This window comes from Phyllopteryx taeniolatus, chromosome 10 (assembly GCF_024500385.1).
Source record: "Phyllopteryx taeniolatus isolate TA_2022b chromosome 10, UOR_Ptae_1.2, whole genome shotgun sequence".
NCBI lineage: Eukaryota > Metazoa > Chordata > Actinopteri > Syngnathiformes > Syngnathidae > Phyllopteryx > Phyllopteryx taeniolatus.
In genome coordinates, this window is record NC_084511.1 from 7,041,085 (window position 1) to 7,067,760 (window position 26,676).

The window sequence follows — 26,676 nt, forward strand, 5'->3', positions numbered from 1 at the left end:
TTTTTATTCCTCCTGTACACACAGCCAACCTTAAACACCAAAAGAATGACAAATGTTCTCCCTCTGGAAATTACAACAATGGCGACGTCAAACATATTGTAGTGCTCATGGAAATGAACAGAGTGCTGGAAAAATGCTGTTTGACTTCAACAAATTTGAAAGTAGGCTACGACACCATCCGTCCCCCATCCACCTCACCGTCCCTTCTGCCTGTCTGTCCAATTTAGGGAACAGGGCCTTCAGCCGCTCTGCCCCCCGTCTTTGGAACTCAGTACCATCTGACCTCCAAAACACACTCATAACCCTTCAAATCCAAACTCAAGACACACCTATTCCGGACTGCCTACGCACTTTAACGTACCCAAAATTGTTTGCCATTTCAATTGATGTTTGATGTCTGTTATTTTTGTTTTATTGCTTGATTTCTTGTATCTATGTTTGTATGGTGATATTGAGTGGATTGAAAGGTGCCTTTAAGTCAAATGAATTATTGTTATGATTATTATTATTATTAAGAACTTCAGATACAAAGTCACTACTATCGAAGGCTATTGTATTTTTGTTTGACAATTTGTTTTTAAAATATAGCGACAGTGGCTATTAATTGTAGTTGTCGTGATTGAGAATACATTGTTTCTGTAGTATAAATAAATACATCTTCGCTCATTATTATATCTTACCCTCTGCATTAGCTATTTGACAAATTGACACAACTTTAATAATGGACCTCAAGAGGGCAGTCAATTCATGTTCATGTTTTCCTGCTACCGAACAAACTTTCTCACTGGTTCCTCCATAGAAATTATGGGTGAGAATAACATTAACAAGAAATGTGAGTTTAGTTTAAAACTTAAATTGTGTTTTCTTTGAAACAACAGTGTAAAACCTCATTAAATATAAAAGACAGCATAGGCTTAAAAGTGAAAACATGTTAAGAAGAAGAAATGCATTTGTTGATGCAATAAAAAAAACAATCTTAGTGTTGTATGTAATACACAGGGCCTATCAAAGAAACTTTTCAATGACTCAGTGACTTCATTTGGTACATATGTACAATGAATGACATTAGCCACGAGCATATCTAAATGTTTACTTTTGTAAATATATGATTTCAATGCGTTGTAGTGGCAGGAGTTTGACGTTTAGAAGAGCATTGGATCATACTGACGCATTTTTTGATACAGCGCTTGTAATCGAATCCCATTACATTGTTCGTGTGTATATTGTGAGTGTATGGAAGATTATTATTATTTTATTTTTTTGCATGCTAAGGTATACTCAATGACATCGAGGACACACAAACCGTTTCCCAAACCATGAACTGGTCCATTGATACATTTTCATGCAATGACATGTTAACGCTTTCATACAATTCAAATTCAAGGGAAAATACTGCGGCATCCTAATTGGTGATACAGTTGCACCAAATGACTGTTTGGCTGTAGAGTTGATTGACTACTTGCAAATTGCTATGGATGGCACAGATGAAAAATACAAATGAGGTTATTGCGACCATCAAAAAAACTCCATAAATTTAGGAACTATATGTTGCTTACCTCCCTATTGTATTAGATTCAATTCATCTGCAAATGAATTCAGTCCACTGACGTGTTGTATATTTCTAAACATGTATGAGACCCAAACAAGTCACATAGTGATGAGGACAGAAGCATCACGACCACTTGTCTCCAGAGTAACATGGAAATTGCTCTGGAACAAAGTGATCGCCCCCGCGAGGTGATCTGTAGTCTGTGACAGCTCCACGGCTGGACCGGGATTTCGCTTGTTGCCGCGCGCACCCACGCAACGTGCACCCAAGATGCTGAGAGAGCAGCACTAGAAAGTCGACGCACTTGTAAAAACGGACCCATCCGTTAATTATGAAACTAGTACAATGCGTATATTTTCCCACAATTATTTGTACATCAGGTGCACACTAGGGGACCGCCAGATTTATCCGTTGAAGAGCTCGGAGCTCGGGGACGACCCAAGCAAAGTGGCTCAATATCACGTTAGTATGTGACTTGAATGGTTGCGGTATGCTGTATTTTCAAAAAAAATATTTTGTGCGTGGTTGCTTCTGGTTTGAATTTGTTGCTGTTGAATGAGCTCATCGATCGTGTGAGCAGACATACAGTATAAAGTCAAATTGCGACCTTATATTGAAAAGCAAAATAGCTTACCTTTATTCGCTTGACTGCGCTGAAAAATTCAGTTAGTGGCGCCTCCGCGTAAAGACATCACTGATTTTCAAAAAAAAAAAAAAAAAAAAAAATATATATATATATATATATAATTATAATGACTCAAGTGCCATGTATTGAGGTGAAGTGGAGATAAGACGAGGGGAGTAATCCTCGTCAGGGGAAAAAAAAAAAAAAAAAAAGTGATGCCAGTAGAACAAAACAAATATCCACTACAAAAACTTATCCATGCGCAAAAAAAAAGCGGTTGTCCGCGTGGGCTGGTGGAAATATACACGCACACAACTTTGTTTATGAAAGGTAAATCATTACAATTCCTCTTCGGCGGTCCAAGCTTCGTTTATCACCCTAACACTGTATCCCTATATCTGACATTAATAATAAGTCAACATCGCTTGCGTCAAAACGGCCGTCAAAAGCTTCCGTCCAAAAAAAAAAAACACATCTTGGTGAAAACTTGCAGCTAAGTAATTTCACAATCTCGTGCACGAAAAAATAAATAAAAATAAATAAATAGATAAAAAATTACAAAAAATAAAAAAAACTCCCAAAAACGAGGGATGCACAGATTGCATCGCTTGCCCGCCCCCTCCTCCCTCCCTCCAGCTGGATCAAATTGTGGCTGGGTGCAATATCACTTGCCGGAGCCGGGATAGACGCTTCGCCGTAGCGGTGCGCTACACTGGAAATGTCTCGGTAGTATTGGATGAACTCTCCGTGCTCGCTCACCTCGCTCCCACACTCGCTCTCCCCGCCGCTGACATCACGAAGGGAGGAGGAGCCAGCAGAAGACTGCAAACTGTGGTCCGCTTAAAGACGCACTGAGATGGTGAGAAACTCACAGTGGCTTGTGAGAACACTCCGGGGTGCAAACTGGCTCGACTCCCCAAATCCATCTGAAAGCAAGAGGGCGGCACTCTTCACTTGTATTTTCGGATTCCTATTTGAGCACCATTGGCACCTCTGAATAAAGATGAGCTTCGAACTCTTCTCCCATGTGAAAACAGCGCTTTTATTAGGGTTGAGAAGGGGGAGGATGGAAATGGGGTTGTTCACACTTTCCATATAGAACATTATATCAGACAGTTATGGTTGTACCTGAAGCCAATGACTGTTCAGTTATCTTACATACAATCTGCTTTATATTCAGAGCGCACATTATACCGAGGTTGAAAAGTTTTCATCAAATCTGGTAACGTTGTTTTTATTTTTGATTCTCTGACCACATTGTGTGTTTCTTCTATCACCATGATAATAACAATTCAGGCAGTAGATGTCAGTGAATGGCTTTCATTATGACATGCAACAGTCAATTAACTCCTAATAATCCTTAAATGAATGAATTAAAAAAAATAATAAAATTCAGGTTAATGGAGTGATCATAATCCAAAAACAACTCTTTCAATGAATTTAAAGAAATGTCCGCATAATTAAATGTTTTTCTTTAAGCATTACGCAATTCTGTTGGTCTATCTGTACTTGGGTTCGGTCAACATAATTTATGATGGTTAATTTAAATATATTACTAGGATTGGGTCCAATTTATTTTACTTGGGTTGAATAAACTTTAAATTTACATCTTATTCAGATAGGTTTTGTCCTACTTAATAGTACAGGTTTGGACAAACAAAAATTACATGATTATATATAGCCCTGGTAAATCAAGTTGGATTCAATTCTAGTAATATTGTTAAATTAGACACATTTTAAGCAGGCAATTTTTTAAGCTAGCAGTATAGTTGCAGCAAGCAGCCAATCATATTGCAGCTGATCGCTTTTAACTCAAATGGGATTCAGAACAATGATCGAAACGGCGCTCTCTCTTCACAACCGGAAATGGTGTCGGAGGCGGAGATTGCAGTGGAAATAAAGGCGACTTTCAACTATTAAAACATGCACTCAAGCAAGTGCGACCAGATAAAATTTTTAATAGCCCAAGCTGGAAAAAAAAGGTTGCAAATGCGACCAATTTGGTTGCTATCTCACGCTCTGGGGAAGGCTGTTCCCCACAATCATCTGAGCAGGGTTTATCGCCCTTTGTAGTGCCGTCCTCTGTGCAGCTGAGCAGCTGCTGTGCCACACCGTGATGCTGGTATTGAGGACGCGCTCCATCTGTAGAAGCCCCTCAAGACACAGCTCCCCCGTCCGGCACGTCGCAGCTTCCGCAGGAAGTAGAGATGCTGGAGTTCCTTCTTGAGTAGACAGGAAGTGTTTTGGTTCCAAGTGAGGTCATCAGAGGTCCACTTCAACTGCTGCTCCTCCAATGTGCAGGGGTGGAGGGAGCTTCTGTCCCTCCTGAAATACATCACCATCGCCTTGGTCTTCTTGACACTGATGCAAAGATAACAATCTTTGTACCAGTCCACCAGCTGTATTACTTCCTCTCTGTATTCGGACAGAATGACTTGGCCAGTCCAAGACCTTCCACTTTTTTTCCCAGATGAAGTCCTTTGTTGTGATGGCAGTGTGTTTTGGGTCATTGCTTTGGTGTAGGATGAAGCTTTTCCAGATTAGTTTGGATGTATTTTCCTGAAAATTGCCAGACAAAATGGTTTTGTAGACTTCAGAAGTCATTCTGCTGCTACCATCATGAGTTACATCATCAATAGACTAGTGAACCCGTTCCGGCAGCAGCGTTGCAAGGCCAAGCCATGACTTGACCTCCACCATGTTTCACAGGTGAGCTTTCATGTTTAGGATCATAAGCAGATCCTTTCTTTCGCCATAATTTGGCCTTTCCATCACTTTGGTAGAGGTTAATCTTGGTCTCACCAGTCCATAAAACTTTGTTCCCTAACTTTGTCGCTCATCTCTGTAATTGCTTGCAGAATCCAATCTGGCCTTCAGATTATTTTTGCTGATGAGTGGTTTGCATCTTGTGGTATGGCCTGCATATTTCTTCTCTCAAAGTCTTCTTTGAACAGTGGATTGTGACATCTTCAGCCCTGCCCTGTGGAGTTTGGCAGTAATGTCAATGACTGTTCTCTTTGGGTGTTTCTTCACAGTTCTCACAATGTTTCTGTCATCAACTGCTGTCGATACCCTTGGCCGATCTTTTCGATGTCTGTTGCTCAGTAGACCAGTAGTTTATTTCATTTTCAGGACATTCCAAATTGTTGTATTGGCTATGCTCAATGTTTGTGCAACAGCTCTTCAAAATGGTTTGCTTTTCTCCCATAGACAGTTCTCTGGTCTTCATGTTTGCTTAACAGCAAATGCAGTTGTCACAGGTTAAACCAAAAGCCAAAAACAAACACCATCTAATGTTTAAGCAATCAATCTAAAAGGCAACACCTGAGCAACTAGAAACACCCATCAGTCACATGTTCCAATTGTTTTGCTCACTTGAAAAGTGGGTGGCTTCAAACAAAAGGTCCTCTGTCCTGAGTTGTTTAACCCATCTAGATGTAAATACCATGAATGGTGGAATTGTGAACTTTTGTCTCATATTCATCTTTTGATCTGAAACCAAAATGTCTTCAGTATACAACAAAAACAAAGGAATTGACCTTACCGTATGTATATGTATATATAAGGGATCTTACAATATTAACGATATTGCGGTATCGGAAATTAAAAGTACCTCGATATCGTCTTGTCTCGGTATAAAATAATGAGCCATTGCGCTTAACATTTAGTTTTGAGAAAGCTATTCAGGGCAACACCACTGAGGCTGATACAGCTCTTCAATGCCTCATTTGAGTGTAAACGCACCCGATTGGACGCGTAACCCATGTGACCATGTGGGTATATGACAAGAAATACACTGACAGGCTTCGTGAAGACTGCATCCTAGGCTGCGGTGGCCACCACCAGGAAGCCCCATTGAGTCAGCCCTCCACAGGCCATCGCCACCAACCTTCGAAGAGATGATCCGCCGAATTCATCCATCCATCCATTTTCTGAGTCGCTTCTCCTCACTAGGGTCGCAGGCGTGCTGGAGCCTATCCCAGCTATCATCGCGCAGGAGGCGGGGTACACCCTGAACTGGTTGCCAGCCAATCGCAGGGCACATACAAACTAACAACCATTCGCACGCACAGTCACACCTACGGGCAATTTAGAGTCTTCAATTAATGCATGTTTTTGGGATGTGGGAAGAAACCGGAGTGCCCGGAGAAAACCCACGCAGGCACGGGGAGAACATGCAAACTCCACACAGGCGGGGCCAGGGATTGAACCCGGGTCCTCAGAACTGTGAGGCTGACGCTCAAACCAGTCGGCCACCGTGCCGCCATCCGCCGAATTATTTAAGTATATTGTAACAGGAACACTCAGTGGTGTACTAGTGAGTGTTCATATCAGAATCAGAATCAGAATCATCTTTATTTGCCAAGTCGGGTTTGACAGTCGGGTTCGCTGAGGTGTAGTCGTTCGTGTAGAGAGAGAAGAGCAGCGGAGAGAGGTCACAACCTTGGGGCGCCCCAGTGCTGATGCTGCGTGTGGATGAAGTGGCCTCCCCCAGCCTGACCTGCTGTGTCCTGTCCGTCAGAAAGCTGTAAATCCACTGGCAGATGGCAGGTGAGACGCTGAGCTGGAGAAGCTTGGATGAAAGGAGTTCAGGGATGATGGTGTTGAACGCTGAGTGAAGTCCACGAACAGGATCCTCGTGTAGGTCTCTGCATTGTCGAGGTGTTCTAGGATGAAGTGCAGTCCCATGTTGACTGCATCATCCGCAGATCTGTTCGCTTGGTAGGCAAACTGCAGGGGGTCCAGCAGGGGACCTGTAACACTCTTGAGGTGGTCCAGCACGAGATGTTCAAAGGACTTCATGACCACAGATGTCAAAGCGACAGGCCTGTAGTCATTCAGACCCGAGACTGCATGTTTCTTGGGGACTGGAATGATGGTGGAGGGTTTGAAACAGGATGGAACTTCGCACATTTCCAGAGATCTGTTGAAGATCTGAGTGAAGACTGGAGCGAGCTGGTCCGCGCAGACTTTGAGGCAGGATGGGGACACGTGGTCCGGGCCTGCCGCTTTGTTTATCTTTGTTAATCTTAAATATAAAGTTGTGGGTAAAAGAACATCACTCGGAGAGGGAATAACTAGTCCGACTCTCTATTACATCATATCCCTCCGCCAATACATTCCATCCATCCATCCATTTTCAATACCGCTTATCCTGGTTAGGGTCACGGGGCGCTGGAGCCTATCCCAGCTGACTTAGGGCGAAAGTCGGACTACACCCTGAACTGGTCACCAGTCAGTCTCAGGGAACATATAGACACGGACTACCATTTACACTCACTTCCACACCGTCACTGAGTGGGAACTGAACCCACGCTGCCCGCACCAAAGTCAGGTGGGGGTACCACTACACCATCAGTGACTCGAATACATTCCATTTGTCCACTCCATAGAAAACATATTACAGAGGCTGCTCAGAAAAATAAATCATCACTAACCGGAGGACGGCGGCATGGTGGATGACTGCCTCACAGTTCTGAGGACTGGGGTTCAATCCCCGGCCCCGCCTGTGTGCAGTTTGCATATTCTCCCCGTGCCTGCATGGGTTTTCTCTGGGCACTCCGGTTTCCTCCCACATTCCAAAAACATACATGGTAGGTTGATTGACAACTCTAAATTGCTAAATTGCCCGTTGAGTGTGAATGGTTGTTTGTTTGTATGTGCCCTGCGATTGGCTGGCAACCAGTTAAGGATGTACCCCGCCTCCTGCCCGATGATAGCTGGGATAGGCTCCAGCACACCCACAACCCTAGTGAGGAGAAGCGGCTCAGAAAATGGATGGATGGATTATCGGAGGAAAATAACTCGTAGTTACTTTCTCATTATTATTTCATTTCTTGTTACTTGGCTGTTTCTAAACCTGCCTTGCTCTTAAGAGTGTTCCTCCATTTCTGACTTGACTTGAATATTCGGACAACAATAAGCAAATAAATAACTGTTAGTATGCTGTATATGTATATGTATATGCAATTTCTAATGTTATTAATAATAATAAAAAAAGACATTGAATACGGTTTAATTAGTGAACAGGCAATTTCTTAAGTTTGGTATTTTTGAGCCTAGCATGATTTTTTTGCTGCAGCAATAATAGCGTTTTGGGGGTACAGTCTATGAATGTAATTCGATTCAAATTCCAGATTCCAAATTCGATGGACGAGGATAGAAGTGCACAGTAAATTAGAATATACAGTATATAATAAATGATGTCTTTTCATAAAACCTGTGGGAAAACACAACAAAAGCTACTACAGCCTATCAAGAAGAACTCAGCAAGCAAGAAAAAGAGAGCTCTTTCGGTTCTCCTGCTTTCACCTCTCTGCCCCACCTGTATCTTGAACCTTCCTCCAATACCGTGAGTCTTAGGGCAATACTGTAAGATTTCCCACGATATCGCAAGTGAGATTAATTGCTTGATATAACCGATCCATGAGATACAGATATAGTCGCGGGTGTGCTGGCACCTATTTCAGCTGACACTGGGGTACACCCTGAACTGGTCGCCAGCCAATCGCAGGGCACATATAGAAGAACAGTAATTCACAGCAGACAATGACTCAATGTCTTTCTCATATTTCTTGCGTACTCAGTCAGGATGGTGCGAGGCACTAGCATCCCTTGTACATTATTTAGACCAAAATGATTTCTGCTCATATGTTAGTCATATTGATCACACCTCTAACAACAGGGTTCTACTGTACATACATTAACTAATAACATGACCAGGCAACACTTCAGTTTTGTCACCCTTTATACTACCGTATATTTCCCCCATGAATTAAAAAATAAATAAATAAAGTTTTGCAACATGCCCTTTTCAGTTTTTTACATAGGATGGCACTGTCAAAAAACAGTGGCAGATACTGTGTACTTCCAATATAAAGCAACTCTATTTAGAAGAGCTAGCGAAATCCCAACAAAAATAATAAATTTTTGCAGAGATTGTCTGTTTCCACAGCAACTTTCAAGAACCACTTAGGAGTTATACCCCAATGAGTTGAATCTCTCTCTATTGCCTCATTTCTTTCAGTTTCTTCTTACGTCCTCCAAGATCTCTGGAGGTAAAAAAAAGATTTGAGAAAGATGGAGTGGACAGAGCAAGGACAATTCAATATTTACTTTTAGCTTCTTTGCAGCAGAGGTAGAATTTCAGAGAAATGGTGCAGGGACCCAAGATAGACAAAGACTGCATGAGATAATATTTGAACTTTTCCCACAGTGAGTGAATATTCAACATGTGCGGCCCTAGTTTCATCCAAAGCAGTAGATCAGGAAGAAAAGGCTTTCAGCTTCCCATCTGTCATGTCATTGTTGAAACGGTTGACAACAGAGACTTATCATGCTCCTTGGGCACCCATGTCTTACTACTGTTGAGAAGTTTAAGCGTATTTTCAACCTTGTCCAGCACGAGACAAAAAAATCAACAACAACAAAAATAAAAAACTGTGACAAAAGCTACATTGTGCTGCTTAATAAATAATAAAATATATTTCAAAGAGGCTATGGATAAAATAATTATGTGAATAGTTTTAGTGTAGTATTTTTCCACTGAATTCATCTAAAATAAGTCACTTCATATCCCAGATTATAATGTGTTTGCAATACTCATGGCAAATTTGATTTGTATTTGATACATAAACGTGCCCTTTTGTTTGGCCTCAATTAATCAACATCATAATGGCAAGAAGTTTCCGTCCATTAAAACTACAGCTAATAATTTCCTGTCACATCAACATGAAGCACGCTTAAAGCAAAAGAAGCAGAATTCCTCACAAGGCCAAGAAATCTCGAGACTAATGAAGGGCCCAGCTATGAGTGGCATATATTTGCAAAATACCAATTAGAGTAACACCAGACCTCACCTAATATCCACTGGCAAAATAATGTGAGCTTGGACGAGGATGTTGTTACATGACAGCTAATTAATTCCCTGTTAGTGTCTTGCAGTAAACTACCAGCTGCATGATACAAACATGCATTGTTGTAGCACATTTGGTTGACTTCACTGTGGTTTTGTCATGTCATGTATGGCCTTTGCAGCTGCTATATTGCTAATTGTGTTCAGAACTGAATATTATTATGTGAAGCCTGTGTGAGAAAAGACTTTAACAAACTTATCTTAACTTAAGCTGAACATTGAACTTAACAATCAATATGCATATTTTAGGCATTCACTTTTTACAATAGAGTCTATGCAGCGAGCACTTCCGCGTTTGGGGTAAGGTGTCGTGATAACTTCTGGTCACCAGGCAAACGCATAGTGGCAGCCTCCAGAATTTTTTTGCTGAGGTAGCATTTGTTGATGGGTGTTGAGTGACAGCAACCAGTTGTCAATGGGAGGGGTTGGGGGGTGGGCTTGGCTTATTGAGTTTTTCAGCCGCCAAACCTATCGTTGACAAGGGGGGAGTGAATTTTTCTGCCGTTTATTATAACTGATGCTTATTTTGTTTGGTGTCTTTGCTGCCCAATAATAACAACATCTATTTTATGTGCATTTTAAATGTGCAGTGTGAATATGGGATGATACTCCAGAGGTTAAAGGTCCTGTGTTTTGGCTATCGACCTCCAAAGAGTGACTCTCTAATATGGATTTAGTAAAATAGTATCATTTCAAAAAACACCTTTTTTTATCATACGAGTGTCCAGAAAAGGCCCCTCTTACAGCTATTTCTGTGTGACCCAGTTTTGTATTCGCCTTGTCCACATTTGAGAAAAGAGGGCGCCTTTTCTCTGACTGGTTGCCTCCGTGTGGAAGACCCACTTGTGAGAGTACACGTGTTTGTTACGTTGACAGTGTTGGCTCGGGAGCGGAGAGGTCGGCGGAGATCTTCGCTAGTGACGTAGATAAGCTCAAGAAATTCGAATGACCTAATTTCAGGCCTCTCGGCAGAAAAACATCTGCAACTCAGAATGCATGGACGATTTTAATTCATATTTCACGTTTACTGAGGCACCATAGAGACAATATTACATCCTAAATACTAGAAAAAGTTGGTTCGTCAAAATGTCACCTTTAAAGGAGTGTTTGCAGATTAAAACAAAAACACGTTTTGTCGTATTTGTTAAATCCATTTGTATAAACCTGACAGTAGTACAGTCACAAAATGAACTGTGAAAAAAAACATCCATCTCTGCCTTCATCTTGCACCTCTGATTTGATTTTTAAGAAACCACTGCACTAGAGGAAAAACAACCAATCAGGGACAGAAGGCATGACCTTCTCAGTGTCAGTGACTTGCCGGTCACCAGCACACTGCAGCCTTGCACTAATCTATTACCTTGGGCTTCTGGAGTGTTGTTGAAACTATGTTTTAATATCCACCATTGGGAAATACAAAAAATGCACGTCACTCAATTACTAACAAACGGACATAATAACTGGACATAACAACTTAATGTAAAACTAGTAAAAAGAAGCAGAGCAATGGACCTCAGGCAGCTGAGTATTCAGATTCCTGCTCAACAGGTAAGTTTATCAATTCTTTTTTTTATGTTTAATTGATTGTACATTGAAGCCTCGGTTATCGCGGGAGTTAGGTTCCAGGACTGGGTCGCGATAAGCGAGTTTCCGCAAAGTCGAGACACCATATTGATTTAACTATTTAATGTGTATTTTGACCTTTTAAAACCCTCTCTATCATATTATTCATAGGGTAATCATATCATAGGATATCACATTATTGCACACTACTTAGTACTAAAAAGTAAACATTTTAGGTATTCACTTATCTCGATTTTTCTAGATTTTTCCGGAACATTCGTGAAATAATGTCCATATATATAACTTAAAAACCCCGCAAAGTCGTGAATCCGCGATAGTCGAACCGCGAAGTAGCGAGGGTTCACTTTATATTCAAAAACAATACAACTTCAAGCCGATAACATTTAGTGTTAAAGTAACACTCTATTACAAATAAATCATGCGACCAACATAGCAGCTGTGGCTTCTCTGTGACTGTCACAAATACGCACCTTCATAATCGCATGCCATTATGAAAGGCCATGTTCGAGAATCGTGCTCGTGCATGTCAGTGAGGGCTGCGGCTTGTGTCGGAGACTCGGCGGGTTGGCGGGGTGGATGGTTTTAAGTGACGCTACGTTCAAATCTATTATGCGAGCTGCTTTAAAAATGCAAACGAGCCCTTTAAGTAGATGTAAACAGCGATATCGGTGCTGGGTCTCTTGGAAATACAATGGACCTCTGTATATTGCGGTTCGGCACCCTATTGGCAGAATTTCTTTCACATTTTTTTTCTTTTTTTCTATCCATCCATCCATTCTCTGAACCGCTTATTCTGACAAGGGTCACGGGTGTGCTGGCCCCTTTCTCAGTTGACTTTGAGCAAGAGGCGGGGTACATCTTAAACTGGTCCCCAGCCAATCGTAGGGCACATATAAACAAACAACCTTTCACAGACATATTCACACCTACGGACAATATAGAGTTTTCAATTAACCTACCATGCATGTTTTTGGAATGTGAGGAGACCGGAGTACCTGAATAAATCCCACTCTGGCACAAACTCTACACAAGGAGGCCGGATTTGAACCCAGGACCTCAGAACTGTAAGGCGAATGAGCTAACCAGTCATACACCGTGCCAACCTTTTTTTTCTCTTTTTCATTTTTTTTCTTTTTTTGGGGAGGTGGGGGACCAACCATTTGGGTAGTTTATCGCCTCTTATTATTAAAATAAATAAATAAATAAATTTAATTTTTCATAGTCCGGCCCAGTTCTTATCCCTCGCGAATCTCCTGTACCCCCATCCCCATGTACAAAGACAGTGACTAATTTGGATGTATTCAGTCAAAGTAAGGGCACGTAGACCTGTAATGTAAACCCAAGCGAGAGATTCCCTGAGGAACCAACTCCTGACTGCTTAAGCATTTCATTCAGAGGCATAGGATGAGCCATAGAGTTTATGAACAAAAATAACTGTTTTATTTCTAAGGAAGACATTAAGTTGTAAAGGTTTTCTCCATTTCATGAGGTAACAACTGTTAAAAAGCATTTGTTTGTTGTATGATGTGGGCAATATACATGCTGTGGTGATGATTCCTTCCATCTGTCTCCTGTGAAACAGCTTGGGGCAACATTGTCAAATTGTTTGCTTAGTAGTACACATTACTTTTAGTGGAAGGTCCATTTTCTATTTGTCTGATAATTCGCTGTACTTCTCACGAAAATAGTTTTGAGTAACCCTTTGAATCTTAAAGAAAGCAATTTAGGTTGCAGAACACAATGAACCCGAGCAATATTGTTGGCAGTCTTGATTAATAAAGACATGCAATTTAACACAGTACCAGCGTTTGACGACACATTTGCCTTTACATGGTGAAGGTCACTGAATTGATTTTCGATAAAAGATTTTATGTGGAGAAGATTTAAATCTTAATGACTTGCTTTTGTAGGTCAGGAACAAGCCTGGCCCTGGTGACAACAAAAGCTACTTGAAAATAAATTACATATATGTGAGTTAAAGTTGAGATGATGCATCTTCAATCAATCAATACTCTGAATCATTAGGTTCTGTTCCTTATTTTATTAGTTTTTACAACAAACTATTTGAAATCTAAAAGAAGACACGATGAACGCTATAGATGTGCAAACTATTTGTGGATTGAGACAAGAGAGAAAAGGAATTGTGTTTTCGATAATCACCAAGGAGTCATTATTTGGCAATCGTCCTTCCCAGATGGCCCAATGGTTGATGTTCTTGTCACGTCGTGTTGCGTTCCCCCTGCCTTGAATGGGCTGTGTACACAACCATTGTTTGATGAGTAAAATTGAAGGCAAGTCTTGTAAACTGCCGATGCCCCCTTGCCAAAGACATGGCACTGCAAAGACAATGTGCGCACACATCTGCTTTGCACTCTTGAGAATTTAAGCTCCTTATCTTGCTGTTTTAGAAAGGAAGCAGACCGTATTGTGCTGGAACGAATGCTACGAAGCTTGAAAATATGCGGTTGAAGAAAAGGGGCGAAAACATTTTACACCAATTATTCTGTGACAGTAACATATGGGGATAGCAGTTTATCTTTAAATAATTATTACAGCAATTTTAATTTGACACTGGCTCATCTCATTTCTACAGTATATTTGCAACTTCCTAGGTCCTCGCTCCTCTGTTTACGTGAACTACCCCCACCATAAATTCCATCGAGGAGACGAGGAGATTGACAGCGACTGACAGAGGATCGAGGCAGGCATTTGAACATAAGAATCACAGAAAAAAATATATGAATCAGACTATCGATCAGAATGACTACCGAATCCATAGGATTATGGGAGCGATCCGACTGCAGTTCCTGCTCGTTGGGTGACAACGTCGGACTGCACGCAGACAGCTGCTGCAGGGGTACACACATATATGGGTGTTTATTTGATTACGGGGCCTTTTTGTGTCCTTGATATAAAATGTAAATTACAACCAGCAGTGGGCGTGCCTAATCATAAGTGTTGTCTAAAATTTCATGTTAATATTAGCATATTTTGACATTTTGTGAGCGGTTTTATGGTGATATTTTACAGTTTTCACCCTGTCCCTAGCACAGGGTTTGGATATATGAAGCTCTATCGTTCTGATAAAAAAAATGCTAAAATGGTGCAACTTTTACCATCAATTCCTTAAAATATAATAGAATTAATGATTTCTCATCGTATATACAAAACATTTCAAATTCTGTCTTTTATTTTTACTAAAATATGTCTGTCCCTTAAAGTTGCTGTCATTACCCCTGCATTGACCATTTTCAGATCAATCAAGTTTATTCAAAATCTGAGTCTTTAATTCCCTGTGTCATTTTGTCTTGTCAATCAAGCACATGCTAGGGCAGAGAGAAGTCAGAAATTTTGATAACTGGAAGAGTAAGTAAGACTTAGGACCCTTAAGTCACATAATATTTTTATTGCATGTCATGACCAAACAACTTGCAGTGTTAATATGTTTAAAGATTTTCCTGTAAAAACTTGATAATCATATAAAATGTTGTACAGCACTAGCTGGCTAAAAGAAAGATTTAAGATAACTCTACCAGCATAGCACAGTTAGCTAACAATTTTGAAATGTCATTAAAATCACATGTCATTATCATCACAAGATTAATAAATTTTTAATCAATATGCCATTGTGGTGGTAATGACATTTCTCAAGGGTATCTGACAAAAAGACCAAATTAAAAAAAAAATCTTAAATCAATATATATGGACATGAACAGATTCTGAGTCACAGAAAGATGACAATTAAGGTAAGGTAGGTATATATAGTTTTTGTGACATTTTATTTTTTGAGAAAAAGGAAAATCAAAAGTGCCCGAAATCAAATAAACACCCATATGCACATACTGTACAAGCACTTAAATGGAATGACGGTAAAAGTGATTTGAAGTGTCCTTTTCATTGTTATATAGGACAGTCAACCCGTTAGCACATTCCTGGTTTGAGTTATTATCACCAAAGTTATTATTTTTGATTTTATAAATGACTGTAGTTTCAATACAATACATTGTGCATATTGGGTAAAAGATGTGTGTTTAACATATTGTCGAATGCTGATCCTGCATTACGTATTTGTGTGTACGCGTGGTCTGAGGAGGTTTTAAATTTGTTCGCAGAGTATGAACAAAACAAGTAGAAACATTGATAAATCACAGAATTATGCGTCAAACGTGCATACGCATGATTTAAGTACAAATCTGTGTGTCCACATGGTTAGTAAATCAGTTCCTATGTGTCTGTGTGTTAAACGTAGAAAAATATAAATTAAAATAATTTCCAACATGAGATGCCCGAGGTAAGTGAGATCAAAGCTGATCAAAATGTATTTTAAAATTGATTCCCCAGAGATTGCAATTGATTTGAACTTTTCAAACTTCAATGGATGGATTATTGCTCTGCTAAAACCATAAACAATACTGTGAAAAAGTATTCGCCCCCTTCTCAAATTCTTTTTTTTTTTTGGGGGGAGAGGGATAGTTTTTCCCACTTTGTTTAAGATCATTAAACAAATGTAAATATCTGAGAAAGATAACCCAAGTAAACATAAAATGCAGTTTTTAAATGGTGACTTTATTTATTAAGGAAAACTATTCAAAGCTACCTGACCCTGTGTGAAAAAAACGCCCCTTAAACCTAATAACTGCTTAAGCCACCCTCAGCATCAACAACTGAAAGCAAGCCTTTTCTATAACTCCAGTTCTTTAAAAGTTGTCCTGGGTTCCTTTGTGGCCTTGAATGCGTCAGCGCTGTGGTCTTTGGGTAATTTTTGTAGGCCGACCATTTCTGTGAAGGTTCACCACTGTTTCATGTTTTCTCCATTTGTGGATAATGGTTCACTGGAATCCTAAAGCTTTAGAAATGGCTTTGTAACCCTTTCCAGAATGATAAATGCCAGTTACTTTATTTCTTATCTGTTCTCTAATTTCTTTGGATTGTGGAATTTTGTTGGAGCTTTTTGAGATTTTTTTTTGGCTGACTTCATTTTGTCAGACAGGTTCTCTTTAAGAGATTTCTTGATTAACCGGTCTGGAGGTAATCAGGATGGATGTGGTCAGTGAAAATGAGCCAAAAAATCTGATTAGCCACATTTAATGCATGATTGAACAAGGTGGGCCATTATCTTTTCACATAGGACCAGTTCGCATTGAATAGATTCTTTCCCTTAACAAATAAAATCATAATTTAAAAACAAGCATTTTACTTGGGTTATCTTTGTCTGATATTTATATTTGTTAGATGATCTTAAACATAAAATTGGGGGAAAATATACAAACAAAATTCTAAAAAATTGAGAAGGAGGTCAACACTGTTTCACAGTAATATATATGATTTATAATAGATTTTACAGGCTATTTGACCCAGGTATCCATGGTAGCAGATGTCAGAAGCCACTAGTAAGAAGTTTTTTAAACAATAGCAAGTTTGTATAGTATATGCTGTTGTTGTCGGTAAGCAACTTAACACAAGTGTGGCCTCTTCCCACATTTCCAGATGCCATGGCTCAAAACTAATTCATATTCATCAATCTACAGTCGATGAATATGTGTATTGTTACAAGCTGCTGTGTTGGGTTATTTTTGTTGTTGTTGTTGGCTGTCAAATCGCTGAAAAAATGTCTCGCTGTTTTTCAGAGTGTGGTTATGTTCTGATAGTCTTTTCCAGTCATGTCTTAAATCATCTTTCATGGCATGATACAGTGGATTAAAAGGAGACATAACAAAAACGCCAAAAACAGCATTTAACAGTAGGAGACAACACAAACTGGTTTGGCTTTTCATTACCTCACTGTCAGAAAGAGACTGTCACAGTGGATCACAGTGTTTCTTCCCCGAGAGCTGTGTGTGTAAGTCCATCATTTATATTAGCCATCTAACTAGGCCTCAATCAAGTGCAGTCATGGTGAGGAGAATCTTGTCTGTCCTCAGTGTGTGTCCCCACAGAAGTAAAATGTTCAGTATTGATTTCATGTCTTTCGAGACCATACAGACTTCAGATGGAAGTGATAGTTAGTTACTGAGCTCTGTTTTGGTGACAGACCCAAGCAGAACGAGAAGCAGCTTTGAAAGTGTAAGTTAAATATCAAGCAGATGTTTTTTGTTAAGTTAGAAAACCTGAGCGCTGACTACTTGTTTGAGACTGCCAAGTTACAGGCTCTTGCCAAATTATGAAGCCATCAGGGCGGTGCAATTTCAATCGTGTCCACTTTTCAGGACATCAAGACCAATGACATGGTTTAATTTCCCCCCCACCCCCCTGTTAATATGTTTGATGGCGGCACGTTGGCCGACTGGTTAGAGCGTCAGCCTCACAGTTCTGAGGACCGGGGTTCAATCCCCGGCCCCCCCCCCCCCCGTGTGGAGTTTGCATGTTCTCCCTGTGCCTGCGTGGGTTTTCTCCGGGCAAGCCGCTTTCCTCCCACATCCCAAAAACATGCATGGTAGGTTAATTGAAAAACTCAAAATTGCCTGTAGGTGTGAATGTGAGTGCGAATGGTTGTTTTTTTGTATGTGCCCTGCGATTGGCTGGCAACCAGTTCAGGGTGTATCCCGCCTCCTGCCCGATGATAGCTGGGATAGGCTCCAGCACGCCCGCGACCCTAGTGAGGAGAAGCGGCTCAGAAAATGGATGGATGGATGGATGGATGGATGGAATATGTTTGGTGTCTTATCATTGGTTTCTTCAATTTGTTGACAGGTCAGACCTATATAATGAGGTGAAGTGGATAGACGAGAGTCTATAAATCTAAAGCCAAGTTTGCAATCAAAAGTACGCACGAAATATTGTCCTGCATTAACGGCGTGATAAACATGGCTTACACTGTTGCTGTAAAAATTAATGTGGACCTTTGATGTTATTTGTTACAACATACATATGCTGGGATTTTTGCATTTACACCTCACTTTTAAAAAAACAGTCATAGTATCTGTGCATCAAGGTCATTCTGCTGATCACGTCATGCTACGTTATGCTGTTATTGTGTGAATTTTAAGAGGTAGTTTAAGAACTATTGCTGGTTTCTGTTGTCGAAAAATGTTTCTGAATAGGATGAGTAATTTTAACACAAAATAAAAACAAAAAACCATCAGCATATTGGAACTTTTTCAAATATTTTGGGAATATTGCTTTCTTCTCCCTTCTTTCTTACCCTTTAAGATTGCAACCTCATATTTATATGAAGTGTGCAATATGAAGTTCAAACAGGCTCTAATAAACTACAAACTACATTGTGGATGCTGGTAATTGTAAAGCTCAGCAGTTGAAGTCTTCCTAAGTTTTATAAGCCCAGAAGATAGCATTGTGTAAAATATTGTGTAGGATATTACCTTAATTTTCATTATCTGGTTCAAAAGTGAATACATGACGCCTCTAGTGCAGTGATTTCCAACCTTTATGGAGCCAAGGCACATATTTTACAATTGAAAAATCTCACGACACACTAACAAAGAGAAATGTCACAAAAAGTGGATACATTAATTACCGTATGCACTTTCTGCCATCTAATAAAATAGCATTTATTTGTTCTGTCTGTCACGTTGCCTCACTGGCATGAATAGATGAATAAATATACATTATTTCTTGGAAATAAATATTTTTTCGAGCACTTAAGTAAAATTTGATATTTCCCACGGCACAGCTGAAGAGCGCTCACGGCACACTAATGTGCCCAGCACACTGGTTGGGAATCACTGCTCTAGTTTAAATGCTTCTCCATTTCCATCCATTTAATATACAACATATCATGTTCCGGGTCCCCGGAAGCTGGTGCCCATACCAGCTGATGTTTGGTGCAATAGCAATGCTGCAAAAGACAAGAATTAAGTGCATGTTTCAGAGGAAAATGAAACATACGAAATTTTCCAATCACAGAAATAATACAGTTGTTGACCAACTTCATCAATGTACAAAGCTATGTTTTACTTCTTCCCTTGAGAACAAATAGATGCAGGAAACAGATGGCTTCCCTTGCTCGTTTGTCATGGGAGTGTTTTCTTTATCATCAAGAAACAATTCCTAGGGACAATTCCTTCTATGCTCACCCACTGAGGATGATTCTGTTTGGGGTATATCAAAACACTTCAGAAAAAGAAATAATATATTTCAAAGATTGGAATGGACTGAATATTAAGTTGAACAGATCTTTCTATTCTGAAGCAGAATAAATACATTTTACTCAGAAAAAAAAACAGCTCCAAATATCACTATTAACAAGCTCTTGAATTCCTTTCCTCTACTTTGAGGAAGTAATGCAATCCCTTTCGATTTTTTTTGAGAGTTAAACAATTCTTTTTGAAGTGTTTCTCTTTTTTGTTTATTAAGGATGTGGATTTGGCTTGTAACCACAGCTTTATGCTTCCGTGCCAAAAGATTTACATAAAAACCCTACAGTCTGGAAAGTTTTGCAGGGATTCTGGAAAAAAAATAATAAAGAAAGAAGACTGAGGATGAGTGGCAAACTGAAAGCCTCAAAGACCGACGGATGGGGGGTGCGGGTGGGGATGCTGTACGCGGATGTGGGGGTGGGTGTTGCTGAGGGCAAAGGGAGAGGCACTGGTGGGGATTGGAAGTGGAGGGGTGTATGCAGGGTAGCTGAGCCTGAGCTTGGCTGTGTACGAGAGCGGCAAATCCGACTTGGTCTGTAAACAGAGGCTCTAGGGACACTTCTTTTGCATGCAGGCTATGATGGAAGCCCTCTGTGATCCTAATAGAGTAAGCTCATAGAAATCACCATAAAAAATGCCAATAAGACAGCACTAACAAACACCAAGTAATATACAACACACAGACATACACAAGCACACAAATTGGAATGTATTTGTGAGCCCTCCGGCTTTTCTGCACTTTTATGCCTTCTGGAGTACTAACTTGTTCTCAGCTCTGAAGCGTCAGGGCATCATCTTGCTTTTAATTCAACCCCTATCAGTTTAGCCTCGCGAATTCAAAAGGAAGCATAGTACTCTCCAACAGTACGTGGCGAACAAACTAATTTTATGGTAGTGATTCTAGAAATTCCCAGTCTGCTCCCTATTCTTATGCCCTTAGACACTCGGCTCAAACACTGACTTTGAATTGGATGCTGACTTTGTGAAGTCACAGTTATTATTTTTTTGTTTGTTTTTGTTTTGTTTTTGTTCTTGGGGTAGGGGGAGGGGGTCAAATTATGCCCAAGTGTGTTTTCATTTCTGCTCAACCTTATATTCAGAGTTGAATATCAATTGGATGTGAACTTGAACAACTGCGTGGCTGAAAAACTATCAGCCCCAGTTTGACGCTTCGGTGGATTCATAAGTTCAAGGGCCGAATCTTTACCTTCAGGAGACATTTATTTATTTATTCAATATTAAAAATATACAGACATATATATTCAATGTTAAAAAATACAGACATGAATCTTTAATGATTCCGTTTTCTGATGTTTCCTGACATGGACTAATGGGCTGTACATAGTGAGTTTTGTGTGAATGGATAAGAGGATAGCTCTGGCCTCCCTGAGGTCTGTTTCCCTCCCATTTGCTTTCTTTTCCTTTAGAGGAAAGTACCTGTAATTAATCTTCATCAACTATTATGGACATTCTAGGGAACAGAACCTTGACCTGAAAATATCAAATGAACTGTACATTTTCCTGAAAATGGCAGATCCAATTTTACACATCTCCCTGAGGTGTGCCTCTAACTGTGGGTGCACTGACCCTTCACTTGTCTGACACTCCCTCTCACAGTCCAGGAAGAGTTTTTTTAGATTGTTTCTGTCTTTTTCAGTAGGAGGACTGATAGCTAGAATCCCCCAAAGATGTTTGGTGTTACATTTAATGTAGAACACATAAGGACCTGAGAGACCAAAATGCAAATAATCTAGATGAGACACAATACATGAAGCGCTGTCGTGTTTTGACATATGGCAAGACAGCATTGTCTCATGTGTGGTCTATGTAATATACTGAATAATAATCATTCATTCATAGATTCATCTTCCATTCCGCTTATCCTCACTCGGGTCGCGGGCGTGTTGGAGCCTATCCCAGCAATCTTCGGGCGAGAGGCGGGGTACACCCTGAACTGGTCGCTAGCCAATCGCAGGGCACATATAAACAAACAACCATTGGCACTCACATTCCCAGCTACGGGAAATTTAGAGTCTTCAATTAACCTACCCTGCATGTTTTTGGGATGTGGGAGGAAAACGGAGTGCCCGGAGAAAACCCACGCAGGCACGGGGAGAACATGCAAACGCCACACAGGCGGGGCCGGGATTTGAACCCGGGCCCTCAGAACTGTGAGGCGGATGTGCTAATTCTTTAAGGAGCTAGACGAAGTAGTTCTGACCATCCCAGACAGAGAGAGAGTCGGGATTAGTGCAGATTGTAATGGACATGTTGGTGAAGGAAATAGGGGTGATGAAGTGATGGGTAAATACGGCATCCAGGAAAGGAACTTGGAGGGACAGATGGTGGTACTTTGCAAAACGGATGGAAATGGCTGTAGTGAACACTTTTTTTCCAGAAGAGGCAGGAAGATAGGGTGACCTACAAGAGTGGAGGTAGAAGCACGCAGGTGGATTACAGTTTGTGCAGACGATGTAATCTGAAGGAGGTTACCGACTGTAAGGTAGTGGTAGGGGAGTGTGTGGCTAGACAGCACAGGATGTTGGTGTGTAAAATGACTCTGGTGGTGGGGAGGAAGATTAGGAAGACAAAGCCAGAGCAGAGAACCATGTGGTGGAAGCTGAGACAGGACGAGTGTTGTGCAACTTTTCGGGAAGAGGTGAGACAGGCTCTCGGTGGACAGGAGGAGCTTCCAGAAGACTGGACCACTACAGCCAAGGTGATCAGAGAGGCAGGCAGGAGAGTACTTGGTGTATCTTCTGCCAGGAAATGAGAGAAGGAGACTTGGTGATGGAACCTCACAGTACAGGAAATTATACAAGGAAAAAGGTTAGCTAAGAAAAAGAGGGACACTGAGAGGACCAAGGAGAGGCAAAAGGAATACATTGAGATGCGACATAGGGCAAAGGTAGAGGTGGCAAAGGCCAAACAAGAGGCATATGATGACATGTATGCCAGGTTGGACAATAAAGAAGGAGAAAAAGATCTATACAGGTTGGCCAGACAGAGGGATAGAGATGGGAAGGATGTGCAGCAGGTTTGGGTGATTAAGGATAGAGCTGGAAATATGTTGACTGGTGCCAGTAGTGTGCTAGATAGGTGGAAAGAATACTTCGGGGAGTGGATGAATGAGGAAAATGAAAGAGAAGGGAGAGTAGAAGAGGCAAGTGTGGTGGAACAGGAAGTGGCAATGATTAGTAAGGGGGAAGTTAGAAAGGCATTAAAGAGGATGAAAAATGGAAAGGCAGTTGGTCCTGATGACATTCCTGTGGAAGTATGGAAGCATCTAGGAGAGGTGGCTGTGGAGTTTTTTACCAGCTTGTTGACCAGAATTCTAGTGTGTGAGAAGATGCCTGAAGAATGGAGGAAAGGTGTGCTGGTGCCCATTTTTAAGAACTGTGGGAACTATAGAGGAATAAAGTTGATGACCCACACAATGAAGTTATGGGAGAGAGTAGTGGAGGCTCGACTCAGGGCAGAAGTGATTATTTGCGAGTAACAGTATGGTTTCATGCCTAAAAAGAGTACCACAGATGCATTACTTGCCTAGAGGATGTTGATGGAAAACGTACAGAGAATGTCAGAAGGAGCTACATTGTGTCTTTGTAGATCTAGAGAAAGCCTATGACAGAGTACCCAGAGAGGAACTGTGGTACTACATGCGGAAGTATGGAGTGGCAGAGAAGTATGTTAGAATAATACAGGACATGTACGAGGGCAGCAGAACAGTGGTGAGGTGTGCTGTAGGTGTGACAGAGGAATTTAAGGTGGAGGTGGGACTGCATCAGGGATCAGCCCTGAGCCCCTTCCTGTTTGCAGTGGTGATGGATAGGCTGACAGATGAGGTTAGACTGGAATCCCTGTGGACCATGATGTTTGCAGATGACGTTGTGATCTTTAGTGAAAGCAGGGAGCAGGTGGAGGAACACTTAGAAAGATGGAGGCATCCACTGGAAAGCAGAGGAATGAAGATTAGCCGAAGTCAGACAGAATATATGTGCATGAATGAGAGGGGTGGTGGAGGAAGAGTGAGGCTACAGGGAGAAGAGATAGCAAGGGTGGATGACTTTAAATACTTGGGGTCAACAGTCCAGAGTAATGGTGAGTGTGGTAAGGAAGTGAAGAAACGGGTCCAAGCAGGTTGGAACGGGTGGCGGAAGGTGTCAGGTGTGGTATGTGACAGAAGAGTCTCTGCTTGGATGAAGGGCAAAGTCTATAAAACAGTGGTGAGGCCAGCCATGATGTATGGATTAGAGACAGTGGCACTGAAGAGACAACAGGAAGCAGAGCTGGAGGTGGCGGAAATGAAGATGTTAAGGTTGTATAAAATTTGAAATGAGCTCAACAGAGGGACAGCCAAGGTTCGATGGTTTGCACATGTCAAGAGGAGAGAGAGTCTGTATAAGTAGAAGGATTATGAGGATGGAGCTGCCAGGCAAGAGAGCTACAAGAAGACCAAAGAGAAGGTCAAAAGACATGCAACAAGGCTAAAAATAAACTAGGTTTTGGATTCAAATATACTGTATACGTGGCGACACGGAGTAAATGTCTTTTGTGGAGCCGATCAATGACGTCATTGATCGGATCGGCGAATTATGACATTAGAACCGATCAGAATAAAATGCTAATTATCGGCCGATACCAATCAGGCCGATCGGTGTAAAGTCTAATAAAATAACAATACCACTCCTTTTAGGTTATTTTATTGGGCCTTACGAGAGGAGCAAAATGTTATAATAATTGATGCAATGCAGTTACATGAGTGCAATCCTCAACTACAATCATAAATATATTCAGTTTTTGCGTCACTGTGATCCACATATAGCCACGTTATATATTGTATTTTAGCCACATACTGTCCGTATATCCAAACTGATAACTCATACCAATATAGTTTTGATGTAGCAGAAGCAAAACTTGTGGAGAATAGGATTCAAACAAAAACAGGTGAACATGGATGCTGTCTTTGCTATTATATGTATAATCACATTTTAGATAATTGATTAAACAATGCAATCTTATTTAGCTCTTAAATGTCTACTCTTTTCCAAAGAGATTCATTCCATCATCATTTTCCCATACAGAAACCGACAAAACATTCGTACTGGAGAACCCAAAGAGCTGTAATGTCATTATATAGAGTGGATTATTATCAAATAAACAGGGTAATTTAAATTCCATCCATGACTACAAGATATGTTTACAAACTGATTTGCCATTAAATATATGTTTAATTTATTTAATGTTGAAGCCATTTACCAGAACATTTGACAATATTTCATAACAATTAAATGACCAAGATATTGGTCGTATTTCTACTTAAGTTGAAATTGATTTGCATGGTATGTATGGAATAGCCACACTCATTGACATTCTCTGTGGAACTCTTACAAGCAAATAAAAAATTAGTTTTTCCAACAATCGTAAAATAACATTGCAGCATACTTTGATTGGAATACTTTATGGGGTTTGGTCAACAGTGGTTTCAAAGAGTATGGATTAGGTCGACTCACCATACAGCAAACTGTCAGGTTTAAATGATAAAACTAGAGTAAAATTGGCCTGTGTGCAAAGGATTGCTGAGGGCAAGAATTATAAAGGTTTTTTCATCCAGTGCCTTGCCCCGATATTGATTCAGTTATAACTAAGAGATTTATCAACAGAATGTTTGACAGGGACTTCAGTAACACTTAGAATGAAGTTACAACTACAAGTGAGGAATAAAAATGCCACTGCAGCAGAAATTCAGAAAAGGACAAATGGGTCCTGTGAAGCCTTGCCCCACCCTTAACACAAACTGTAAATCCTTAATATAGGTACATGTAAGCACTCTCCTGATTTTGACAGATTAACAGATGGACTGATAAAATACTGCAAATATAAAAATAGCTGGTGCTGCTATTTAATAATATTTAGAAAGGGCCATACCTTAGTTCATGCATCAAACCATACTACTGTATGTTGTCTCGTGGTGGGTGGACTGATCCAAATATCAATAATAGCAATACTATGTCAGGATCGGTATCGGACCGATACTAGTGTGCAAATATTGATACAATAGTTTTGTTTCGCTCTTGTAAGCAGTGCTTCGGTTTCATCAAACAGGCGATGCCAGACTCGACGTTTCTGTGTCAGCACGGAGGGGGCACAATTTGCTCCTCCTCCCCCCTCTTGTGTTTCGTTGTTGTGCTGGCACATGACTTAGCAGCACAAAGCAAACAAGCAAGCAAACTGCCGGCTCGGGTCCGCCAATTTAAATGAATAGATTTACTGCACATTTTTAAGAAATACAGACCTGACAATGAATTAGGAAAAAGTGTTTTGTTACTGTTATATTGTTTCAGATTTGTTTTTTGTTTTTTTACAATAAAGTATTTTATCTGGCGGCACGGTGGTGACTGGTTAGCACATCTGCCTCACCATTCTGAGGACCGAGGTTCAAATCCTGCATGTTCTCCCAGTGCTTGCTTGGGTTTTCTCCGGCTACTCTGGTTTCCTCCCACATCACAAAAACATGCGTGGCAGCTTGATTGAAGGCTCTAAATTGCCCGTAGGTGTGATTGTGAGTGCGAATGGCTGTTTGTTTCTATGTGCCTTGCAATTGGTTGGCGACCAGTTCAGGGTGTACCCTGCCTCTCGCCCAAAGATAGCTGGGATAGGCCCCAGCACGCCCGTGACCCAAGTGACGATAAGCGGTGCAGAAAATGGATGGATGGCAGTATTTTATCTTGACCAATAAACGTTGTCCTAATTCTGTCCTGGTTTCAAGTATTTAATAATAATAATAAAAATGCAAACCTCACAAAAACACTTAGTCGTAAAAATGTATTGAGATTTAGCAATTTGATAATGTACCCCGCCTCTCGCCCAAAGATAGCTGGGATGAGGTCCAGCACGCCACGACCCA

At 40.7% G+C, this 26,676-nt stretch overlaps 1 protein-coding gene across 2 annotated transcripts in view; it reads right to left on the minus strand.

Annotated features, from left to right (window-relative positions):
• pcdh11 (protocadherin 11) overlaps positions 1 to 2,259 on the minus strand; it is a 220,553-nt gene extending 218,294 nt beyond the window's left edge. For both annotated transcript variants that reach the window (XM_061787939.1, XM_061787940.1), the window contains exon 1: positions 2,184 to 2,259. The gene's annotated coding sequence lies outside the window, so the exon portion shown is untranslated. The remainder of the gene's footprint in view (positions 1 to 2,183) is intronic.
• Between the last annotated feature and the right edge of the window lie 24,417 nt (positions 2,260 to 26,676).